Source organism: Oncorhynchus nerka, linkage group LG14 (genome assembly GCF_034236695.1).
Source record: "Oncorhynchus nerka isolate Pitt River linkage group LG14, Oner_Uvic_2.0, whole genome shotgun sequence".
NCBI lineage: Eukaryota > Metazoa > Chordata > Actinopteri > Salmoniformes > Salmonidae > Oncorhynchus > Oncorhynchus nerka.
The window spans coordinates 41,407,466-41,426,982 of record NC_088409.1 but is presented as its reverse complement, the minus strand read 5'-3'; the positions used below and the strand labels follow the sequence as shown (position 1 = coordinate 41,426,982).

Here is a 19,517-nt window from a genome sequence, read left to right as displayed (position 1 = left end):
GAACTAAAGCGCTAGCATTTCGCTACACTCGCATTAACATCTGCTAACCATGTGTATGTGACAAATAAAATTTGATTTGACATCATTGACACCCGAGACCAGGTTCCTGGATGAAGGATCCCTGAAAGAGGAGGGAGAAGGCTACACCTTCTTTTGGAAAGTTACTCTCCAGGTGGACAACATCAGCATGGTGTGGGACTGGCAATTAAGAACAGCCTTTTACCCAGCCTCACCGAAACACCTGTCGGCATAAGTGAAAGAGTCATGTCTCTCCATATCCCCTTAGCCAAGATGTGTTTTACTACTCCTCTCAGTGCATAAGCACCAACGTTACCATCTGAAAATGAGTCAAAGGACTGCTTCTACCAGTCACTACATGAGGCCATTCACCACATCCCCAGGAATGACAAAATCTTTCTGCTGGGTGACTTCAACGCTAGGGTGGGATGGAACAACAGGATATGGAGTGGAGTACTGGGTAGGCATGGTGTTGGCCAGGTCAATGAGAACGGCACGAGACTGCTAACTACGTGCAGAGCACGATCTCATTTTCACTAACACCTTGATCCCGCAGAAGAACAAATAAAACATCATGGATGCACCCACGCTCCAAACACTGGCACCTGATCGACTACGTCATAGTGAGACATTCTGACACAAATGATGTCCTGCTGACACATACTATGAGGGGTGTGTAACCAGTGTGAAATGGCTAGCTAGTTAGCGGGGTGGGTGCTAATAGCTTTTCAAAATCGGTGACGTCCCTTGCTCTGAGACAAAGTAGTTGTTCCCTTTGCTCTGCAAGGGCCATCGGCTTTTGTGGAGCGATGGGTAACTATGCTTCGTGGGAGGCAGTTGTTGATGTGTGCAGAGGGTCCCTGGTTCGAGCCCAGGTAGGGGCGAGGAGAGGGACGGAAGCAAAACTGTTACAGGTGCTGAATGCTGGACAGATCACTGTATGATACTGGCTACACTCCAGGTGAGAATACGTCCCCCCAACGCTTGCAGATGTCCAGTAAGAGGCCTCTGCATTGTACTCGGCTTGAGAAAGCTGCAATAAGGGACGAGTTCCTTCGCCCTCTCGCTAAAAGGCTGAGAGAGACTTAGCCTCTTCTGAGCACAGAGGACCCCATGGACCAGAAGTGGCTATTAGCTCAGTGCTCTATCAGGCAGCGACCCACTCCATTGGCTACAGAGGTAGGAAACATCAGGACTGGTTCGATGAGAACTGTCACCATCACAACCCCACTGGACAATATGCGCAAAGCGCACAGAGCTACTCTCAACAGCCACACATCTGCTACCCTCCACCGTCAATGGCATGCTAGAGGTGTCACTACAGACCTTGGTTCGATCCCGGGCTGTATCACAACCGGCTGTGATCGGGAGTCCCATAGGGCGGCGCACAATTGGCCCAGTGTGGCCCGGGTTAGGGGAGGGTTTGGCCGTGGTAGACCGTCATTGTAAATAAGAATTTGTTCTTAACTGACTTGCCTAGGTTAAATAAAAGGTTCAAATGCGTCGCGCAAGGAAGTGCAAACAACCTTGTGTGCTCTGCAGAACGAATGGTGGATGAATAAGGCACAGGAAATCCAAATGTCGGCCGACAAAAACAACATGCACAATTTCTATCTTCACCCTAGAAGTCACTCCATCACCCCCCTGAAAACAGCTGATGGTCTGAATCTCTTGAAGGACCAAAAGAGAGCTCCACCAGTACATCACTGAGAGCTCCACCAGTACATCACTGAGGTTTGGGACTGGGAGATGATCCCCCAACAGTGGCGTGATGCCAACATTGCACCATCTATAAGAACAAGGGTGACAAATCCATCTGTGGCAACAGCTGGGGGATATCTCTTCTGGCTGTTGCCGGCAAGGTCCTGGCCAAGGTGATGTTACACAGGCTGGTAAACAACAGAGTCACAATGCAGCTTCAGAAAGAACAGGAGTACAGTCGGCATGATATTCACCGCACGGCATCTCCAGGAGAAGTGCTGTGAACAACATCAGGACCTTTTCATTGCCTTTGTCAACCTCTCCAAGGCCTTCGACACTGAACAGGGAACTACTATGGAGCATTCTACTCAAATTTGGCTGTCCAGATAAATTTGTCAACATCCTTTGCCAGTTCCATGATGGGGTGATGGCTCGGGTGGCCATAGGAGGGCGAGTCAGTGCCCTTTGGAGTAAGCATCGGTGGGATGCAGGGGCATGTGCTGGCACTTGTACTCTTTAACATCTTCCTCCTATGTGTCACCCAGCTTCTCCATAAGGAGATTGAGGACAGCAGCGGGTTTGCAGTGGACTTCAGGCTGGATGGAAACCTATTCAACATCAGGAAGCTCCAAGCAACCATCAAGGTTTTGACGGCGTGGGTACTTGAGCTGCAGTATGCTGATGACTGTGCTCGTGGCCACACTCTGAAAGACCTTCAGTCTGTCCTTGTAGCGGCTGTGAGGGTCTATAGCAGGATGAGACCGTCTAGCAACACCACCAAGACAGAGGTGGTCTACCAATGGAGATCTAGCCCTCCACCCACCATGCCTGTCTTCACCACTGAACACAAATCACTTGCAATAGTCCCATCCTTCAAATACCTGGGAAGCATCCTCTCCGAGGACTGCAGCATCGACCTCGAAATTCAAAATAGGATAAAGCATCAACTGGCTTCAGGAAACTCAGTCTTCCAAAACAGGGATCTCCACCTCCACACCAAAGTTGCTGTCTATCAAGCAGTCTATCACCACACTTCTTTACAGCTGTGAATCCTGGGTCACATAAGATGCCTGCAGCGCAGGTGTTGAACGCTGAGCTGTAGTCAATGAACAGCATTCTCACGTAGGTGATCCTTTTGTCAAGGGCAGTGTGGAGTGCAATAGAGATTGCATCATCTGTGAATCTGTTGGGGCAGTATGCGAATTGGAGTCGGTCCAGTGTTTCCGGGATGATGATGTTGATTTCAGCCATGACCAGCCTTTCAAAACATTTCATGGCTACAGATGTGAGTTCTACGGGGCGGTAGTCATTTAGGCAGGTTACCTTTGCGTTCTTGGGCACAGGGACTATGGTGGCCTGCTTGAAACATGTATTACAGACTGAGTCAGGGAGAGATTGAAAATGTCAGTAAAGACACTTGCCAGCTGGTCAGCACATGTTCTGAGTATGTGTCCTGGTAATCTGTCAATGATAACCTGTTTAAAAAAGGTCTTACATCACCTATGGATCACACAGTCGTCCGGAACAGCTGGCGCCCTCAGTATTGGTTCAGTGTTGCTTGCGTCGAAGCGAGTATAGAAGTAATTTAGCTCATCTGGTATGCTCACGTCAGGTCGTGGCTGGGTTTCCCTTCATAATCCGTAATAGTTTGCAAGCCCTGCCACCTCCAACGAGTGTCAAAGCCAGTGTAGTAGGATTCGATCTTAGTCCTGTATTAAAGATTTTCCTGTTTGATGGTTCATTGGAGGGTGTAGCAGGATTTCTTATAAGCACCAGGATTAGACTCCCGCTCCTTGAAAGCGGCAGCTCTAGCCTTTAGCTCAGTGTGGATGTTGCCTGTAATCCATGGCTTCTGGTTGGGATATGTGCGTACAGTCACTGTGGGGAACAACATCATCGAGGCCAATGACGGATGTGGTAGTATACTCCTCAATGCCATCGGATGAATCCCGGAACATATTCCGTTCTGCAGAAGAGTCAGGCCAGAGATCACAATGGAGGACAGGAAGCTCTGGAAGACACATTTTTCATGCCGTGGACTCCAGATGACCAGATGATGATGTACTGCAATCATTCAAGTCTTCAAACAGAGTAATACAATTCACAAACTTTATTTTTTAGCAAAATAAATATTTCCGATATGATATTGAACACTTTAAAAGTAGTATGGCACTGCACAATTCAGTTAAATTAAAAAGCATAAGCTGTAAGTACACTCAAAATATAAAATAAGGTGCAAATGTCTAGTAATCTTAATCAGTACACATAAATATAAAGAACTTTCTGACACAAACATCTAATATTTATCTTTGATCTGGCTTAATCACCCTGCAATAACCACTCATGTTATGGCACACAAATGCACTTTATCTGTAATGTTATGCACTTCCATTAGTTTCACTTCCACCACCATATTACACAAAGAAGAAAGACAGAGCCACTTCGCACCACATGTTACCAGATCACAATCTCAGTGTAAGGCAGTGCATTAAAACATTCAAATCAAAACACTAAAGACATAACTGAAAAGACAAAATGGTTCCTACGGTATTTCATCTGGAGAGGGGACAACATGCTTTTTTTTACCCACACCCCTTGATGTACAGTATAAACTGCCTCAGTTTTACCCCCAGCTGCTCCCATGCTCTTTAGCCATCTGTTGCTTCAGGGTCCCACATGGCCCAAAGGAGGGGGTCCCCAGGTACCCATAAGAGGGGGGCCCAGGTCCCCTAGCTTGCGGAGGGACTTGCACATGGGGCAGGGGTAATCAGAGAGGCCCTCGATGTCCTCGAAGGCCAGGTTGACGATCTGGTCTGTGCAAAGGTCACAGTAGAGATGGCCGCAGGACAGGCGTTTCAGGCGGGCTTCGTAGGAGATGCAGCACTGGCAGTGAGGCAGGTCTGGACCCAGGGAGAGCGAGCCAGTCAGGGAGCTGCTTTCCAGACTACCTGCCTGGCTGGAGCTCAGCTTGCCTGGAGACCTACAGAGGGGATGAGAAGTTAGGGGTTGGACTCTAGGTAAGAGGTGAGTAACGTATACGCAGGGAATCAGGGAGCAGGCGCAGAAGGTGAGTTTAATAATAATAAACATGAAGAAAATACAAAACAGGATACGTGTACTGAATGTGACCAAAACCAATACTGCCTGATGACTGAGGTTTACGGAGGGCTATATGAAGGGAAAGTAATCAGGGTGGTGATGAAGTCCAGGTGTGCTTAACGAAGGGGAGCAGGTTTGCGCAATGTGGATTGCTAGGACCGGTGATGTCAAATGCCTGAGGGAGGGAGCAGGAATAGGCATGACAAGGTGTTTGCTGAATTGCAATGGTAGGGGGTGTATAGACTATACAGTGTGGTACTCTGAGAATCTTGAAAATCAATTTAGTCCAAACAAATGCTGTGGGGCAAAATGGTATGTAATAGAATCATATATGTACAGAAACTATCATTCAGCAACCCTGAATAGAACACATATCATACATGCAGATATCATTGCATTTTCAGTAAGATATATAGTGTATGATATGCTTTGGTTTAACAAAGAGTTTCCAACAGATGCATTTCTGGCTACATTTGTGGTCATGTGACATTATTTCATCCCTCTCATAATTTGTCTCATGAAGACAATGTTGGAGAATGGAGGCAAATCTTTTTGCTTCACAAACCTTTTGTCATAACAACTAAAGGATGGATTTTTTCTTCATAGCAAATATATTGTTACATTTCACAAACTCTTATAGAGGGGGGGTCAAATAGATTATCCCCTATGCTATTAATCTAGTCCTAAAACTGAAATGAAATATTATTTACTGTGATATTGACACTTCGGCTCTGACTCCATAATATACTAAACAAAATGTAAAACGTAACATGTAAAGTGTTGGTCCCATGTTTCATGAGCTGAAATAAAAGATCCCAGAAATATTCCATATGCACAAAAACTTTATTTCTCTCCAATTTTGTGCACAACTTTGTTTAGATCCCTGTTAGTGAGCATTTATCCTTTGTCAAGATAATTCATCCACCTAACAGGTGTGGCATATCAAGGAGCCAATTAAACAGCATGATCATTACACAGGTGCACCTTGTGCTGGAGACAAAAGGCCACTAAAATGTGCAGTTTTGTCACACAACTCAATGCCACAAATGTCTCAAGTTGAGGGAGCATGCAATTGGCATGCTGACTGCAGGAGTGTCCACCAGAGCTGTTCCAGAGAACTGAATGTTAATTTCTCTACCATAAGCTGCATCCAACGTCGTTTTAGAATTTGGCATTACGTCCAAATGGCCTCACAATCGCAGACCACCACGGACAAGTTCTGGCCTGGTATAGATCTTATCTGTCGGAAAGATATCAGTTTGTCTCTGTGAATGGTTTGTCCTCTGACAAATCAACTGTACATTTCGGTGTTCCTCAAGGTTCCGTTTTAGGACCACTATTGTTTTCACTATATATTTTACCTCTTGGGGATGTCATTCGAAAACATAATGTTAACTTTAACTGCTATGCAGATGACACACAGCTGTATATTTCAATGAAACATGGCAAAGCCCCAAAATTGCCCTCGCTAGAAGCATGTGTTTCAGACATAAGGAAGTGGATGGCTGCAAACCTTCTACTTTTAAACTCGGACAAAACAGAGATGCTTGTTCTAGGTCCCAAGAAACAAAGAGATCTTCTGTTGAATCTCACAATTAATCTTAATGGTTGTACAGTCGTCTCAAATAAAACTGTGAAGGACCTCGGCGTTACTCTGGACCCTGATCTCTCTTTTGAAGAACATATCAAGACCATTTCAAGGACAGCTTTTTTCCATTTACGTAACATGGCAAAAATCAGAAACTTTCTGTCCAAAAATGATGCAGAAAAATGTATCCATGCTTTTGTCACTTCTAGGTTGAGTACTGCAATGCTCTACTTTCCGGCTAAGCTTCAGTTAGTGCTAAATACGGCTGCTAGAATCCTGACTAGAAACAAATAATTTGATCATATTACTCCAGTGCTAGCCTCCCTACACTGGCTTCCTGTCAAGGCAAGGGCTGATTTCAAGGTTTTACTGCTAACCTACAAAGCATTACATGGGCTTGCTCCTACCCCTCGCTCTGATTTGGTCCTGCCGTACATACCTACACGTACGCTACGGTCACAAGACGCAGGCCTCCTAATTTTCCCTAGAATTTCTAAGCAAACAGCTGGAGGCAGGGCTTTCTCCTATAGAGCTCAATTTTTATGGAATGGTCTGCCTACCCATGTAAGAGACGCAAACTCGGTCTCAACCTTTAAGTCTTTACTGAAGACTCATCTCTTCAGTGGGTCATATGATTGAGTGTAGTCTGGCCCAGGAGTGGGAAGGAAAGGCTCTGGAGCAACGAACCGCCCTTGCTGTCTCTGCCTGGCCGGTTCCCCTCTTTCCACTGGGATTCTCTGCCTCTAACCCTATTACAGGGGGTGAGTCACTGGCTTACTGTGGGGCTCTTTCATACCGTCCCTGGGAGGGGTGCATCACTTGAGTGGGTTGAGTCACTGATGTGATCTTCCTGTCTGGGTTGGCGCCCCCCCTTGGGTTGTGCCGTGGCGGAGATCTTTGTGGGCTATACTCGTTCTTGTCTCAGGATGATAAGTTGGTGGTTGAAGATATCCCTCTAGTGGTGTGGGGGCTATGCTTTGGCAAAGTGGGTGGGGTTATATCCTTCCTGTTTGGCCCTGTCCGGGGGTGTCCTCGGATGGGGCCACAGTGTCTCCTGACCCCTCCTGTCTCAGCCTCCAGTATTTATGCTGCAGTAGTTTATATGTCGGGGGGCTTTCTTTCTCTCTCTCGGAGGACCTGAGCCCTAGGACCATGCCTCAGGACTACCTGACATGATGACTCCTTGCTGTTCATCTACATGCTCGTCGTCCTCACCAGGGTCTTGATCTGACTGCTGTTTGATATCGTAAGCGACTTTAGTGGGCAAATACTCACCGTCAATGGCCACTGGCACGCTGGAGAAGTGTGCTCTTCACGGATTAATCCCGGGTTTCAAGTGTACCGGGAAGATGGCATTGTATGGCAATTTGAATTACACAAAGATACCAACACTAGATTCTGAGGCCCATTGTCGTACCATTCATCCGTCACCATCACCTCAAGTTTCACCATGATAATGTGTAGCACTCTGATCTGTACACAATTCCTGGAAGCTGAAAATGTCCCAGTTTTTCCATGGCCCAGCATACTCACCAAACATGACACCCATTGAGCATGTTTGGGATGCTCTGGATCGACATATGACAGCGTGTTCCAGTTCACACCAGTATCCAGCAACTTCGCACAGCCATTGAAGAGGAGTGGGACAACATTTCACAATCAACAGCCTGATCAACTTTATGTGACAGAGATGTGTGGATGGTCACACCAGATACTGACTGGTTCTGATCCACACCCCTACCTTTTTTAAGGTATCTGTATTCCCAGTCATGTAATCCATAGATTAGGACATAAATCATTTATTTCAATTGACTGATATCCTTACATGAATTGTAAAACAGTAAAATCGTTGAAATTGTTGCATGTTGCCTTTACATTTTTGTTCAGTGTAATATAGAATGGCATAAAAACTGTGGGATATTAAACAATTATGGTCATTGCCCGTGGGAAAATTTGATGGAATTTTCTCACACTCACCTCTGTGTAGACGCCGAACCTTTAAAACAATCGAAGCTCAGAGCCGCTAAGATTCTCCATAAAAGGTCCATACCGCTTCCTCTCATGGTAGTGCCAATATTTCATCGACCTGGTTTCTGGGGCACATCCTCTCCTCTATGCGTCGGTCTTATTTCATATGTTACACTCTCTGTTGCCTTTAAAACCACCCTATCTAAATATGGAAATTAGGCAAATCCAAAATGCATAACAAAGCAGTATCGTTGTACCAGTTCCAGTGAGAGAAAATGAATAACGTTACAATGGCAATTGCTTTCGAATGTTCCTCTAACTAGAGTAGGTTACATTGACACCAGGTATTCACGGCACGCGAACAGAAACTGAATACGAGGTAGAGCAGCTGGAGTAATCAGGATAGATTAAAAACGCACACGACGTAGACTGGATTTGACCAAAACGATGAAAACCGTTGATATTGACGTTAACGTTATTTATTATCATACATGGAAAGTCTATAGGTTACACTTGGCGTTTCGACATATAGCAATACGTTCATTTAATGCTGACTTCAAACGCACATAGGGTTTTTCTCTTTATGGGCCATGTGCATGTGTTCATATGGAATATCGGGTCATTAGGATGCGGCAATCGCTACATGAAGGCATAACTTCACAAGGTAGCCACAGGGTGGCGATACATACCTGAGCATTCTTTGACACGACTTACTGTCCCACTGAGTTTTAACATCAGCTATGGTTTTAACTTCATGTTTGAAAAAAAAAGAGTGGTTCCAATGCAAGTGTTCTATTATTTGTCTTATATGTTTATCATAAAGTATGAAATTATAGGGCAGGGAAGGAAATGCATAGTAATATTGGCCCATGATGCCACTATTGTGCTCAGGAAATTGGATCTCTTTGTAATTAAATGAGGTGTTCTTGGTAAATCAGCACTGGCTAGGCTCACTTTTGTTATTGTACAAAGATACGATGCAGTCCTATATTTTTCTCAATTAAATGTAATAACAGGCAAATACTAGTCAAATAGATGCAAATAGCAATGAAGATCATTCTATTGTAGGCCACATGAAATGCTACCTAGCCTGGGCAGTGTTAACTTTCAAGCACATTTGTTTGTTAAGATTGTAATATTTTCTGTCAGTTATGTGGATCTCACACCAGCCATCTGCTGACTGGTTTAGGGGCAATTTGTGCAGCTGTTCCTCTGGTTCCTCTGAGGGTGATGCATGGATAGGTGTTGCTCCTCCTCCCTCCACTGGAGTCTGGACCATCTGTGGAAATTATGTCTAGGTGAGATACAGTATGGCAATATAAGCACCTACTGCAATATAGGATTATCATTTTACTCAGGGTTGTGTGTGGTTGCAGTGATACACTGATTATAGTATTATATTAATATGAATTTAGTTAAAGTATTATAGATAGCAACGGAAATAAGATTTTGGTCACTTTTCAATACAGTATTGTTAACATGCAATTTCACAACATGAAAAACATATAAAGACCTTATAGAAACATGTTTTGTTTACTGTAGCAATAGGCACCACAACTTCCCCAAACATCTTTGAACGTGTTTCATTAAAACCAGCATGGCCTCCCTAATGAATTCTGGGATGGTATCACAGCACCCTGAGAGTTCCATTTCCTGACTTCTGTTCTGACCCTAATTGTATGCTTTTCAAGTATGCTTTCCAAGTTGGACCGTGCTACGAGTGAGAAGTCACTTGGAGCTCTAATGCAGATCTCTCACATTAATGCTGATTAAATAACAAGGCAGCTTTAATATGTCGACTTTTGACCCCGACCAATCAAATCTCTCACCAACAAACCATGCTGGAAATGATTGGAAGATAGTGATGTGTTGCACTGTACTCCTCACATATGTCAGCCAGGGTGGGTGGAAGAGTGTAAGAGAAGCCATATAGCTATTCTAACATAATGCCAGTCATGCACTGAGCATCCAACTGGGACTGAGTGCAGTGCACCAGAGGTTAGGAGTACTATGGGATGTCCTGATGTCCTGTTCCCATCAACATCATGGTCATGTGACCTGTCACTCTGACAGCTTCCATCAATCACTCTTCTCACTTTTTGTGAATTAAAGGGTATAGGCTAATTTAATGTGTAATCAGGGCAGAGATTGGGGAAAAGATAGGAGTAGGACTGTTGTGGTCAATAGATACCAGCCTGTAGGCAGCTGTCCAAATGGCAGCTGGCCATCTCTGAAATAGACTGTGGTTGGCGACTATAGTAAGGCCTGAAGCTAAAGGCCAGGGACTCATCTGGTCTGATGAGATCATGATGGAGAGGGTTTGCAGTTGGCATGGCAATAGGTAGGCCTATCAGGGTTAGACATATGGTGCAGTGTACAGTTTGGTAGTGTATGTTAGTCTATTTTGGTGTTACAATTTATGGTTTGCACAGACAGTGGTAAGGTTTCTCCATCTCAGTTTAACAGATTAATTTACAGCAATAACTTTCCTGAAAATATGTTACACCTTTTACTTCTCCCAAATGATTTATCAGTCTTTTATTGCACATGTGTTAATTTAAAGTCGATACTGATAACCTAATGAGTATTCAAGATGACACCCAAAATAAATACCTACAAGTACAGTTCTACACAAGATTTACACATTTAAATTCAAGCCAGTGCTGCTTTAATTAAAAACAACACTTGAGTCATCCAAATCAATATCAAACTATAATTTTTCATGGTCAATTATAGCCACGAGTTGCAGCACGTGTAGACAGAGACATCTCGTGCACAGATCATTCCCTCAACAATTTGGTGAGTATGGCGAAAATCTAAGTCGAATCCATATCAGTTTGGTAAGAAATCTATAGCGTCTATAAAAACGAAAAAACCCTTATATCATAATATGTCTTCAAATGCTTCCGTGGTTTGAAGAATTAATGAATGCCACGTCACAAACAGCATACGGCTCCATTGACATTCTAACGTCCACACTGGAGCAAAAGAGGAACCCCCTCTCTGAAGAGAATGGGGTACGCGAGAGAAGAGGGATGGATGCTCGAGAGGAGGGGGATGTTCCAAGAAGGATGCTGTGTGGTAGGGTAGCGCTGTCGTACCACGTCAGCCTTGTGCACATAACAGGGTTAGGTTGTATTCTAAACTGGGTAGGTGACCACAGAACAATTTTCATAGACCGGATTTAACACCTTTATATATTTTTTGAACACGGTGACAACCTTAAGAAACAAATACAGTTCATTAATAAGGTCAAGTGGAAAAACGCGAACCTTTTCTACCAAAGGTAAGGATGATTATAAGTCTTGGTTACATTTATTTCACGCTTATTTCGTCATACTCGATGTTTATCAAGAGCATTTAGGCTAGTATTGCAATAATTGTGTTAAATAGCCTAGTCAATAGTTTCCCACGGCTGACCACGCCGAGCTCCCGATGTTATTTTGAGCGATAGCAAGAACGCACAACCGATAGAAAATGACCCCCACCCCATCCCCTAATAGCCTGTTAGTGAAAGAGCCAGAGGAGAAGTCGACGTTTGTGAGTAAAATACAGGTGATATACATCTGTTTCTACAACAAAAACAACATATCTCCAAAGAACGAATAGCGTTTCGAAAGCCACCAAATTTGGCCCGTGGTCTCGTGCGTAATAATGTAAACCTGCATCCCAGCTCCATCCCTGCGCGATCACATCTTAGCCATTATTACTATTGAAAACTGAGTTCTTCTCAAGCATGACATAACCTGGCCAAATATAGGCTACAGTTGGTGTACGTATAGTGGTGAAGACTCTTCCATAGTTTAGTTTATGGTTAAGTGGCGTTGATTTACATAATGCCTCTCACCTTCGCCTCGCCCCTTCACCAGTCTGGACTGCTTGCATTTGATTTGATGGTTGGATATATTCACCTGAACTATAAGGTATAGGCTGCACACACTGTTGAGCATCAGTGAATGTTTTTAACATAGGCTATATGTAGACTGTTTATTTAGAATTTTAAAAGAAGCGGCATAAACGGCTGCGACCTATTCATTACGCGTAGAACACGATAAATGACCTTGCGCTCTGTGAACCTGAAGATGAACGAGTCTAGTTTAGGACTAAACGAATTGACGAAATCTTATTTAATTTTTTTATATGTCATTGCAGTGTGGCGTTAGTTCTGCTACAATGACCTTGCCATTAAAAAACATGACACAACCCCACATGGTCGATTTTTGAAGGCAACGTCTATGCGTGGATAGGCTACGGTTACATTGACTTATTGGCCTGATAGAAAAGGCATTCTGGGAAAAATATTCGATCTGATTTTACAACAATTGACACATACCTATCTCTTTTACAATCCTTTATTCACAATCACTGTTACGTCCGCGTGTTCTCACCTTGGATAGGATTAACTACAATATGGCCTTTACCAATAGAATGATAGCCTATATATGTTTATTTTATTTGGTTAACACACTATTTATTAAGATCAATATGTGATTGGAAGATGCTTTGTGATTTACATCAGTTTATAATCTAATTGACTAGGCCTATGGATTGGATTACAGTGCTTGCCAAATAGTGACACAGTATTTTTACTACCCTCCCTTTCATTTGTTATGCTTGATGTCAATCAAGTCCTGCTGTAGCTTGCAAAGGCTGTTGGTGACTCCTCTCACTGTCAACTGCGTTTATTTTCAGCAAACATAACATGTGTTCATTTGTATGAACATAACAAGATTCAACAACTGAGACATAAACTGAACAAGTACCACAGATATGTGACTAACAGAAATATAATAATGTGTCCCTGAACAAAGGGGGTCAAAATCAAAAGTAACAGTCAGTAACTGGTGTGGCCACCAGCTACATTAAGTACTGCAGTGCATCTCCTCCTCATGGACTGCATCAGATTTGCCAGTTCTTGCTGTGAGATGTTACCCCACTCTTCCACCAAGGCACCTCTTCCACATTTCTGGGGGAATGGCACCTCACCCTCCGCAAGGTTCTCAATGGGATTGAGATCTCTTTGCTGGCCATGGTAGAATACTGACATTCCTGTCTTGCAGGAAATCACGCACAGAACAAGCAGTATGGCTGGTGGCATTGTCATGCTGTAGGGTCATGTCAGGATGAGCCTCAGGATGAGCCTGCAGGAAGGGTCTTCCACATGAGGGAGGATGCTGTGAGGATGTCTTCCAAATCGATCCCGCTCCAGAGCACAGGCCTCGGTGTAACGCTCATTCCGCTGAGATTGCCTGCAAAACTGATAATGAAGCTTTTTTCAGTCTTGTCCAGATGATGCTTTGACCCACACATCTTTCCCCCTACAGGCCACATCTGCAGTCCTCATGGAGGAATTGTGTGTTCCTCCTTGCAGCATGCTTAACATGTTTAACCCAGGTGTTGTTACCAGCTGCCGTCCTGTCTCCCTGTGCTGTCTTAGGGGTCTCACAGTGCCCCCATCTGCATACATTTATGTTGTCCCCCTACACCATTTATGTTGTCCCCCTACACCAAACGCGATCACGACATGCAGGTTAAAATATCAAAACAAACTCTAAACCAATGACATTCATTTGGGGACAGGTCGAAAAGCATTAAACATTTATGGCAATTTAGCTAGTTAGCTTGCACTTGCTAGCTAATTTGTCCTATTTAGCTAGCTTGCTGTTGCTAGGTCCTAGCACAAGGTCCTCTACTCTGACAATTAGTCCACACACGGTCAACCGAATCGTTTCTAGTCATCTCTCTCCCTCCTTCTAAGCCTTTTCATCTTTGAACTTATATGGTGATTGGCATCTAAACTTTCATAGTATTACCACGACAACCGGCAACACAATTCGTCTTTCAATCACCCACGTCGGTATAACCAATGAGGAGATGGCACGTGGGTACCTGCTTCTATAAACCAATGGGGAGATGGGAGAGGCAGGACTTGCAGCACGATCTGCGTCAGAAATAGGTAATGACTTCTATTTTAGCCCTTGGCAATGCAGACGCTCGTTGGCGCACGCGAGCAGTGTGGGTGCAATAATTGAATAACATAGATTCCTAAATTTATTTTGCGATGCGAGCGGTGTGGTCAGTGTATTAGGCACGTTCACGCAGATGAGCAGGGACCCTGGGCATCTTTCTTTTGGTGTTTTTCAGAGTCAGTAGAAAGTCCTCTTTAGTGTCCTAAGTTTTCATAACTGTGACCTTAATTGCCTACCGTCTGTAAGCTGTTACTGTCTTAACAACTGTTCCAAAGGTGCATGTTCATTAATTGTATATGTTTCATTGAACAAGCATGGGAAACAGTGTTTAAACCCTTTACAATGAAGATCTGTGAAATTATTTGGATTTTTAAGAATTATCTTTGAAACACATGGTCTTGAAAAAGGGACGTTTCTTTTTTGGTTGAGTTTATAAATGTATGTTTTTCTCTAACCTTGCAGTAATTCCTCCGTGAGTCTCTTGGCTGATTCACTGCTCTTCTGATGCTGCAATACTCACTGTAGTGTAACCTTGAGAGATTACTTCTGAAAGGTGTGTGTACTGTAGAGTACAGAGTAAAACAGAATACATTGAGAATGGCATGGCAGTTCAGGTTGGCGACAGTTACAGTCATGCCCATGATGAAACATTCCTCTTCAATGCATAATCTTCATTGAAGTTTTGATATTACTCCCTCTGTGTTGTTTGTGCTTGTTCAACAACCCGTTGAGGCCAGATGAGCCATTTGTAAAGTGGCGTTAAAGGCAGTATTCATTAAATACAGTGGCTGTTTGGGCTCCTTGAGCAGTGATGTGGCACAGAAGTACAATCAAGTACATCAAGTACCCGCAAGCTTGACAAACTGGGGAAGTATTGAGACACAAGGGGCTCTGGATCAAGCTCTGGGTGGCTATACTAAGGGAGAGTTGGGCTAATTGTACAACAACAATATAATGGAGGTTATCCATTGAAGAGGGAGAGTATCATGGATATCCGACAGCAGCTCCAGCCTCCACAGTTAGCCAGACGACAGGGAAGGGAGCTGGACATTTTGGTGTTCTTATTTTCTGACTGCTACCTCTGCTGATTAGGGTGTGCTCTGGGCTGTCCTCAAAGATGAGCCTTGTCACAAGTTACAACTTGACTCCGCGGTGGCTGTGAGCACTGTGGCTTACTGCATTACCATAACGCACCCTAAAACAGTCTGAAATAGCCTGTGGACCAGCAACACAGTCATTCAACTCATTCTCATCCACCAGTATCCAATATATATCGCTGAGATGGGCATATATCGCTGAGATGCAGGTGTTGCTAAATTTAGACAGTCCACTTCCGTCACCGCCTAGCAACCCAGAAACACAGGCCATCGGTCAAATACATACTTACGTGTTTTACATTTCTACTCTCTTATAGATTGACTGTACAACTGAGAGATAATCAATGCCTTTTTTTTGTGTCTCGACGGAGTTCTCAAAGCACATTTACCGTCCGTCTTCCACTGACAGCACATTTGCTTTTAATCTGCCATAAGGGGTATCTACCTCAGAGGAATGTAATGTTGTAAACCAAACTGTAAAGCGGTAGCAAAACAAATAGCCTCAGTGCACGCAGTAGGAAAACAAATAGCCTCAGTGCACGCAGTAGGAAAACAAATAGCCTCAGTGCACGCAGTAGGAAAACAAATAGCCTCAGTGCACGCAGTAGGAAAACAAATAGCCTCAGTGCACGCAGTAGGAAAACAAATAGCCTCAGTGCACGCAGTAGGAAAACAAATAGCCTCAGTGCACGCAGTAGGAAAACAAATAGCCTCAGTGCACGCAGTAGGAAAACAAATAGCCTCAGTGCACGCAGTAGGAAAACAAATAGCCTCAGTGCATGCAGTAGGAAAACAAATAGCCTCAGTGCACGCAGTAGGAAAACAAATAGCCTCAGTGCACGCAGTAGGAAAACAAGAGCAAACCTTGTCGCTGTATAGTAGCAATTTCAAACGCTTCACATGGGCTAAATTTGTAACAGCAACAAATGGTATTAAGCCAATGCATAACACTGAGAATGGAGAGCTTGCCATAGTTTCTACAGAATGCAGTGGTGAGGATATCTGCATCGAGAGTACCCCAGTCCCCAGCATCATAATCTTCTCCTCCCATAATCCCTGCAGTATATTTTGGGGTTCTGTTAGAGAAATCACCTTCTCCTCTCTGGTGTTTCACTGCAGTGTGCAATTTCCTGTTCGTAAGATTCCCTTTCTCCAGCAAGGACATTTTATACTTTCCTCTCCAACCTTTCACAATTGTCACATCCAGCACACATAGTCACAATTTTCTCATATTTCAGTTCAAAGCCGGACATCCTTGTGTTAGCATCTACACCTGCTGCTTTGAAACAGTAACAGAAACATTGTTGTTATGAGTCATGAAACGACCATGAAAATGGTAAAAACCCTCTACATATCTATTATTTCATACGTAGGCATTACCACTCAGGCATTACAGTAGGTATAATCAAATGCCAATAGCTTCTATTAGAGAATCAGAGCCCCTGTTTAAAGGTGGACAGAAGTGGTACAAAGTAGTTACCCTTGACATGGATACCACCAATATCCAATTCAAGTACCGTACTGTTAAAACCTATGGACTGTTACATCGTTGAAGGGTATACAAGCTCATTGAGTTGTCTCCCTCTGCATATATCACCCATTTCATTCCCTTGTTGCCTCTCAAAACCGACATGAAGAAGCCCTCTCAAATAGTACAATATTGTGTATATTCAACTATTCTGTAGCAAGGGCAACTTCCACAGATGCTTATAATGACATTTGTCATTATAGGCACTGGGAATGCATCCACAGCTGTTTTGTCTTTGAATATCCATATAGCAGTGTGGGGAACTAAAATGGATGCTGGGATGACATGCTGTTTGACATGGTGTTGCTGACTGCTGTAGTGAGCCCAGGTTGACTACACACACTAAGAGGTTCCACCCAGGGAATGATGACAGTGATGACGTGACTCATGTTGGGCTGTGCCCTTTCCAGAGGGGACCTCTCTCTCTCTTTCTCTGCAGAACCATGCATACTGTCTAGGTGGGTGGAGCTACTGTATGAGCCATGAAAGGAGTGTGTTTACGCACATCCAAACATGGCACTGGAGCTGGACAGAAAGGAACAGCTAAATAAATAGATATTGTCTACTCTCTGTTTGCTGCTCCTGCTGAACAGCCTCTCATCATCCTCTCTCAGGTATACCTCCACCCTGCAATGCCCAACCCAGGAGTGTCTAGCCTGTGCAGTGTTCAGGCAGCAGTGACACAATGTAATCAAATAAAGAAATACATTTCCTTGGAGTCTCTTTCTAGGTACAGTACCCACCAAAAGTTTGGACACACCTACTCATTCAAGGGTTTTTCTTGATTTCACTATTTTTTACATTGTAGAATAATAGTGAAGACATCAAAACTATGAAAAAACACATATGGAATCATGTAGTAACCAAAAAAGTGTTAAAGAAATAAAAATATATTTTAGATTCTTCAAAGTAGCCACCCTTTGCCTTGATGACAGCTTTGGACACTCCTGGCATTCTCTCAACCAGCTTCATGAGGAATGCTTTCCCAACAGTCTTGAAGGAGTTCCCACATATGCTGAGATATGTCCGCATATGTCCTGTTGAAAAACAAATGATAATCCCACTAAGCACAAACCAGATGGGACGGCGTATCACTACAGAATGCTCTGGTAGCCATGCTGACTAAGTGTGCCTTTGAGTTCTAAATAAGCACCCCCACACCCCCTCCTCCATGCTTCACGGTGGGAACCACACATGCAGAGATCCTCCGTTCACCTACTCTGCATCTCACAAAGACAAGGCAGTTGGAACCAAACGTTTAAAATTTGGACTCCTCAGACCAGAGGACAGATTTCCACCGGTCTAATGTCCATTGCTCGTGTTTCTTGGCCTAAGCAAGTCTCTTCTTCTCATTGGTGTCCTTTAGTAGTGGTTTCTTTGCACCAATTTGACCAAGAAGGTCTGATTCACACTGTTTCCTCTGAACAGTTGATGTTGAGATGTGTCTGTTACTTGAAATCTGTGAAGCATTTATTTGGGCTGCAATCTGAGGTGCAGTTAACTCTAATGAACTTATCCTCTGCAGCAGAGGTAACTCTGAGTCTTCCTTTCCTGTGGCGGTCCTCATGAGGGCCGGTTTCATCATAGCGCTTGATGGTTTCTGCAACTACACTTGAGGAAACTTTCAACATACATCATCACTGAGGGATGACTTGGCCGCTGCGCCCCTGTCCTTGTGCCCAGAAAACCAGGCATGAATTATGGATGGGTGTTTCGATCGCTCCAGGCTACCCCTGGACGCTTAGACCAGAGCAGCCAATAACTGATGGATGTTTCGACCAGACCAGGCCACCCCTGGACTCTCAGACCAGAGCAGCAGATATCTGAATTACGGCAAGAGAGGAAAAGGAACTGAGTCATAACTTAGCTGTCTAAGTAGATCATATTCTGAAAGTTACTGTAACAACCTCACCTCACCCTTCCCTATTCTCCACAACTTTCTTTTTTTAACATGATACTCTTTTCTCTCCTTTCTTTGCAGTTTGTGGTAGATTGACATTAAATTAAAAGGTGTGTGTGTGTGTGAGTGCTTGCGTGCGTGCGTGCGAGCTTGTATGTATGTCCTCACGGGAGTCCCAAGGCTCTCTACCTGTCTGCCTTACCTCAACAGAGCACTCTATTGTCTACCTAGACTTATTCCTTGAGGGAAATTCAATGACTTTATTACCTAGAAAGACTGTCTAGTCTATCATGTCGTATTCTCAAAACTGCAACTCATGCAACTTTCGCTTAGAATTAGAATAAGTGAAAAGGTATTGGTTTATCTGGTCTTTCAGAGCGGCACCTCATCCGCTCCAAGGGGAACCAATTTAAACACATTTACTTTCATTTCACACATTCAGGAGCATTCTACAGTATATTCATAGGATCTTTAGTTTTGGACCACTGGTTCCTCATTTAGTTCAATATTTAGTCTCTAGAAGGTCATATATTTCCATTGCAGTTAGTCTGTTACAAACAGATGTTGAGATATTTGTATTCCATGTTGTTTGCTACCCCCTCACTAACACGCTTTCTGGTATTGAGGAAATTATAGAAAGCAAAAAAGA

The 19,517-nt window shown here is 43.7% G+C and overlaps 1 protein-coding gene across 1 annotated transcript in view; it reads left to right on the top strand.

The window, feature by feature from the left end:
• The first annotated feature begins 11,443 nt into the window (after positions 1–11,443).
• The window catches only part of LOC115142237 (synaptic vesicle glycoprotein 2A-like), a 48,674-nt gene continuing 40,600 nt past the window's right edge, over positions 11,444–19,517 (top strand). Inside the window, exon 1 of the mRNA XM_065000077.1 lies at positions 11,444–11,660. The gene's annotated coding sequence lies outside the window, so the exon portion shown is untranslated. The remainder of the gene's footprint in view (positions 11,661–19,517) is intronic.